This window comes from Pseudophryne corroboree, chromosome 5, assembly GCF_028390025.1.
Source record: "Pseudophryne corroboree isolate aPseCor3 chromosome 5, aPseCor3.hap2, whole genome shotgun sequence".
Lineage (NCBI taxonomy): Eukaryota > Metazoa > Chordata > Amphibia > Anura > Myobatrachidae > Pseudophryne > Pseudophryne corroboree.
This window is the reverse complement of record NC_086448.1, coordinates 62,649,802-62,655,795: the sequence shown is the minus strand read 5'-3', so window position 1 is coordinate 62,655,795 and position 5,994 is coordinate 62,649,802. Positions and strand designations below refer to the sequence as shown.

The following is a 5,994-nucleotide window of genomic DNA, read 5'->3' as shown; positions in this document are numbered from 1 at the left end:
TCGTGGCACTCTCCTGATTGGCTGTGTGCTCCTTATGTGTCTGTCAGGCAGCACACGGCACAGATACAATGTAGCGCCTATGCGCTCCATTGTAACCAATGGTGGGAACTTTGCGGTCAGCGGTTGACCGAAAGTAACCTCACCGCTGAACGCAAAGTTCCCACCCACTCAGAAACTAACACCCAAATATGAATGAATAGTGAATGCCCGTATTGTATGAAATAACAGCCGTGTTTGACCGATGGTCTATTCATTCGTATTTCGGAACTTTGCAAATCAAACCATTACGAATAGTCCAAACACTGCCGAGATTTGTGCTTAGTGAATTCCCGGATTGGGACTTAGAAAAAAAAACACAAATCGGACAAACTCGGATTCTTAGTAAATACTGGCCAGGGGGTCTTCACCTGGGGGCAGCGGCCTTTAAGCTCTTTTGCGTGGCCGCCGCCTTCCCAGGGCTTCCGGCGTCTTCACCTGGGGGTCGCCACCTCCCCAGGGCTTCTGGCGTCTTCCTCCGGCATCTTCACCTGGGAGGCGGCGGCCTTTAAGCTCTTTTGCATGGCCACCGCCCATCCATGATTGGCTCGCGGTGGCCATCTTTAATTTCAAAAATGACGCTGAGGCGCCATTTTTGAAATGGGTATCGCTTCCGCTGCCAAACTCTGCATATTGGCCCTGACTGCCGCGTCCCGCCGCCGCTACCGCCGCCCGCATCTCCGCCGCCTGTACCTCCGCCGCCCACACAGTGATTGACAGCGGATCCAGTGACGGATCCGCTGGCCAATCACTGTGGCCTCACTCACAGGGGCGTGCTTTCATAGGTGAAAGCACGTCCCTGTATGAAAGCGGCACCTCTAATGGTGCCGCTTTCCCATGCAATTTCAATGGGCTTTTCCTGCCCATTGCTAGGCCCCACCCCCGCCCGCCCCCCGCTCCTATATCTTTCCCCAATCTCTACAGGAGGCACCACGATCGGTGCCTCCCAACAGCATTTTACACAGTTTAATGATGAGGAAAATAATAAAAGAGATACTTATGTGTCATAAGTATCTTCTTTGTATTATTTTACTCATTATTGACAGGGGAGGCACTGCCTCCCCTGACTGCACGTCCCTGCTGTAGATAGGGGGAAAAATCCTTTTACTGCAGCGTCCTATGTCTTGCTGCCAGTCTACCTGCCCCCTCCGGCATCAACAATCCCCACTTCCTAGCCGCGGCGCAGGTGGAACAAAAGCTGCTGTGGTCACCGGCATAGATGTGTATGAAAGTGGCACAGTGGAAGGCTTTCATAGCCCTCCCTGCGCCGCATACATTCTGAGCCCCGGAGCCTCCTCTTCGTGTGATGTCACAGAAGTGCTTCACAGCCACGCCCAGATCCCCAGAGGCCCTGACTCCGCAACACAGCACCTGTGCTGCGGCCTGGAAGCCCCGAGATGGCTAATGTAACAGATAGAGTGGGTGATATCGCGGAGGGTAATGTCTGGACGCTGAATCAATGTAAAAGGTGACAGTGCTGTGCAGTGCAGTGGGTGTGCTGTGTCACTGACACTGAACAGCACTCTCACCTTTTACATTGATTCAGCGAGTCAGTCAGTTCTGCCAGTCAGTCACTATTGTTAGCGCCGGTGTCCCAACACGCCGCATTACAGGGAAGAAGATGCACTCAATAAACTACAGCTCCCAGCAGCCCTTAACACAGGAGCATTCCGGCGCTAAGGGCTGCTGGGAGCTGTAGTTTATTGAGTGCATCTTCTTCCCTGTAAAGCGGCGCGTTGGGACACCGGCGCTAACAATAGTGACTGGCTGCTTGACTGCTGTGTGAGTCTCCGGGAGAGCCACTGTCAAAGGGAGGACAGCAGCTTAGCTGCTTCCAGGAGGAGAAGCATTAACCGCCCCTCCCACACTTACAGTACCTCCGGGCCCCATCCACGGCACCCCCACACACCCCCTACACCACCCGCGGTGGCTCCGGACCCCCTCCCCCACCTGCGGCACCCTCCCCCACCCACGGCACCCCCGCAACCGCCCCTCCCCCACCCACGGCACCCCTGGACCCCCTCCCCATCTGCGTTTCCCTCGCACCCGCCACTCCCCCAACCACAACACCTACTAGGTGATTCATTAGGCCCTGCATGCGCTGTTCACGCCGTTGCAAGGGGCAACGACCCCTTACCCATTGCACGCCCTTTGTCCGCGCAATATTTAACCACTTACACAATTATGATTGGAGGTAATACTCCATATAATAAAAATATTGCACGCCACAAGGGCGTGCAAGGGTTAAGGGGGCGTAGCCCCTTACAATGGTGTGAAGAGCGCCCGTAGGGCGTGATGAATCACCTAGTAACACATTTTGTCTCTGGTGAACTACAGGCCCCAGCATTGCAGGCTGCCAAAAATGAAGAACAAGTGCCAGCTTGCCCTTGTACCAAGGTCTGTAACTCACCAAGGGAAAATGATCCTCCTCCCCAGGCTGTCTGGCAATCTCACCATGTAAAAATCTTGCAGTTGGGGAGAAAATGTCCAACTTTCTCCCTATACCAGTTTCCCACACTCTGTCATTACAGTCCAGGTTTTATGGATATCCATGCTTGAGCACAGATGACTTAATTAGTACCTCAGTCAATTTGATCTAACCTTCTGCACTCAAACATGGATATCCTTAAAATCTGGACTGTAGTGGCAGAGTTACGGAATCTCTGCCCTATACTGAAATAATAGTTACTCTAGTTGGGATGACTTTTTTTTGCTGTTTTTCTGTATGGGGGAAGAAGATCAGTTATTGTTTACTTCCACACACTGCTCGATCAGGGCTGTAGGCCCTGGGCAAAGCAATGCACTGGGGCCCCTATCCACCCATTCACGGGAATAAATTTTAAAAAATCACAAATTACCCCTCCTGCAGTCCCACACTGTCTCCCCAAATGCTTCCATACAGTGAATGGCTGTTAACACTCTGATTGGTGGATAGCTACAGCCATCCACCAATCAGCATGAAGACAGCCATTCACAAAATGGCTGCTGATTGGGAGGCATGTAGAGAATGCTGCCTGGCTGCTCTGATTGTGTGTAATTCCCAATCAGAGCAAAATAATAATTATGTGTGTAATTCACAATCAGCTCAGCTGGGCAACCCTGCCCTGCTCAAAGGTCCCTAGTACTGTGGGGCCCTGAGCACTTGCCAGGTGTGCCTATATGTTAAGATGGCCCTGTGTCCGATTATGAACTAGTTAGCTGATGTATGTCCAGCTTATGGACAGTATTAGTCATATGCAATTAACTTGCACAACTTATATAGGGGGCTCTATTTATGAAAGGAAGACTTTTTCTGTCGCTTACTAGCAGCAGAAAATGGTTATTGCTATTTAAGAAATCAACATAAGCAGCGGAGATCTCTGCTGTATCACTTCAAAGAGTGGAACCACAGGTCCCACATCGTACAACGGGATACCGCCACTTCCGCACCTTCCGCTGTCATTTTGCAATGCCTTATGGCGTTATTTCTGCCCACACTGGAGAGATATACGGGAAGAAGGAAGAAAGACTCTGGGTTGGGGCACACTTGATATGATGAAAATTGTTAAAACTTAACCTTTAATCATTTAAAGTATAAAAAATTGATACACAAAAAGACACACATATTAAAATATCACCTCCGCATCCAATGTCATTAATTATCAAACTTTTTAATAATTAGTTTCAAAAATTTAGTTAGTCAAAGTGTACTCATTAGGAGGCATCTAAGATGAAAATATTAAAACTGGATTATCTGTAGATATCCAGGAAAAAAGAGAGGGAACAGATGCACAAATGACATAATAAGGACTGTAAAATAGTCCAATATACAGTGCTATCTGTTAGTAGGGTCTTCTGGTGCAGGTTAAATAGCTGTATCTGGGTCTCAAATCAGATCAAATAGGTTGTGATTTAAGGTAATAGATTCTGTAGATAACGAGATTAGATAATGGGAAAGTGGTAATGTCAAAGGTTGCTCCAACACTTCTGCTTTTTGTTTTAAGGAGGTCACACACAGAGAGATCAGTGCTTAAATTCTAAAGGGGGGTACTCGCTGCTTAAAATTTAAACAATCTGACTAGATTGCTTAGATTTTAAGCACGATCGCTCTGTGTGTACCCCCCACAGTGATAGCGATGCACAGCCCAGCGCATCGCTATCACTGGTGCTAGATTGGCCTGCCTCCCGCTGGGTGAAATGAGCGGCCCCCCTGTCGCCCCCCGCACGCTTGGCACACATCGCACTGTGCTGAGCGGTGGGAGAGATGTGTGCGGAGCGGTTCGCTCAGCACTCTTCTCTTACAAATCGGGCCGTGAGTACTGGCCTTAAAGGGTGGTACTGACGGGAGAGATGTGTGCTGAGCCATCTTAACACAGACCGCTCAGCTCACATCTCTGTCCCCCCGCTCAGCACAGCGCGATGTGCTGAGCGAGGTAGGGGGGCCGATGGGGGGCTGCTCACTTCACACAACAGTGAAGTGAGTGACCCGCTAGATTGAGCCTGCATGCAGGCTCAATCTAGCACTGGCGATAGCGATGTGCGGGGCCGCACATCGCTATCGCTGGGGGGGCATACACACGGCAAATCCGTGCTTAAAATCTAAGCAATCTAGTGAGATTGCTTAGATTTTAAACACGGATCTCTCCGTCTCCCCCCTTAAGCAATCTGACTAGATTGGTTATAACTTAACTATGGATCTCTCATTGTGTATCCCCCACAGCGATAGTGATGCGCGGTCTCATGCGTCATTATCACCGGTGCTAGATTGGCCCAATCTAGCAGGTCGCTTATTTCACCACTGGGTGAAATGAGCGGCTCACCGTCCCCCTCCCTCGCTCAGCACACATCGCGCTTTGCTGAGCAGGGGGAGAGATGTGTGCTGAGCGGTCACTGGGCCTAATTCAGACCTGATCGCTAGGTTGCATTTTCATACAGTGGGCGATCAGGTCTAAACTGCGCATGCGTATGCACCGCAATGTGCAGGCGCGTCGCACGGGTACAAAGCGGATCGCCGCTCAGCGATGGGTTTGTCCGATTAATCCTTTCGCATGGGTGTTCACAAGGAGATTGACAGGAAGAGGGCGTTTGTGGGTGTCAACTGACCGTTTTCTGGGAGTGTTTGGAAAAACGCAGGCGTGTCCAAGCGTTTGCAGGGCGGGTGTCTGACGTCAATTCCGGTCCTGAACAGGCTGAAGCGATCGCAGTGGCTGAGTAAGTCCTGGGCTACTCAGAGACTGCACAAGATCTGTTTGTACAGCTCTACTACACATGTGACCGCACACCTGCACAGCTAAAATACACTCCCCTATGGGCGGAGACTATGCGAACGCAGGACTGCAAAAAAAACCTAGCGAGTGAACAGGTCTGAATTAGGCCCACTGATAGATCGCTCAGACACATCTCTCCCCGTGTGTATGAGGCTTAAGGTAGGGAGTTATGTTTACTGCACCAGATATTCCCTAGTGGTCTCCCATCTAGGTACCGATCAGGCTTCTCACTGCTTAGCTTCCAAGATCAGACGAGATCAGGCGTGACCAGTGAAATGTGGCAGTAAGTAGTACCCAATTTGGACAAATTGGGCCTGATCAGTACCTAGATGGGAGACCACTAGGGAATATCTGGTGCAGTAAACATAACTCCCTACCTAAGACAAAATGCAGAAGTGTTGGAGCAACCATTGACATTACCACTTTCCCATTATCTAATCTCGTTATCTACAGAATCTATTAATGAGTACTCTTTGATTAACTAAATTTGTGAAACTAATTATTAAAAAGTTCGATAATTAATGACATTGGATGTGGAGGTGATATTTTAATATGTGTGTCTTTTGTGTATCATTTTTTTGTATATTTTAAATGATTAAATGTTAAGTTTTAACAATTTTCATCATATCAAATGTGCCCCAACACAGAGTCTTTCTTCCTTCTTACCGTATACCAATATATACTACTGACTCTGGGAGCAACAACAACTTAA

At 49.2% G+C, this 5,994-nt stretch overlaps 1 pseudogene; it reads right to left on the bottom strand.

Annotated features, from left to right (window-relative positions):
* Positions 1–5,452: 5,452 nt before the first annotated feature.
* Positions 5,453–5,571, bottom strand: LOC134929932 (5S ribosomal RNA; annotated as a pseudogene).
* Positions 5,572–5,994: the final 423 nt, after the last annotated feature.